The sequence below is a fragment of the Nanorana parkeri genome, unplaced genomic scaffold (assembly GCF_000935625.1).
Source record: "Nanorana parkeri isolate BGI_ZX_2015 unplaced genomic scaffold, ASM93562v1 scaffold3991, whole genome shotgun sequence".
Taxonomy (NCBI): Eukaryota; Metazoa; Chordata; class Amphibia; order Anura; family Dicroglossidae; genus Nanorana; species Nanorana parkeri.
The window spans coordinates 36,154-36,516 of NW_017310258.1; the positions used below are offsets into that span (position 1 = coordinate 36,154).

Consider the following 363-nt stretch of genomic DNA (forward strand, 5'->3'; position numbering starts at 1 on the left):
GAGCGCAGGGCATGAAAAGCTCGGGTGGTTGCTGGTCACTAACTAGCTGAAATCCCTCATAAGTCTGTCTCTGGGGGCGTCACTCCCGGCCTCTATTTCCGCGGTGGGGTGGGCGGGGCTTAGAAGGGAATACTTCTCTCCTGAGGCTGCTGTGAGCTGCACAGTGCCGGGTAATGACAGGAGGGCACATTGTACAGACGAGGAGCACGTGGAGGCGAGTCCGGAGTCCACACACGGATATGACACACGGATATGACACACGGATATGACACACGGATATGACACACGGATATGACACACGGATATGACACGCATGAGCTCGGCGTGGAGTCACCACACAAACCAAACAAACCAAAACCCAAT

General features: G+C 55.1%; 1 protein-coding gene across 1 annotated transcript in view; it reads right to left on the reverse strand.

The window, feature by feature from the left end:
• Window positions 1–363, reverse strand: part of AGPAT3 (1-acylglycerol-3-phosphate O-acyltransferase 3) — an 8,055-nt gene that overhangs the window by 5,981 nt on the left and 1,711 nt on the right. The window lies entirely within an intron of this gene.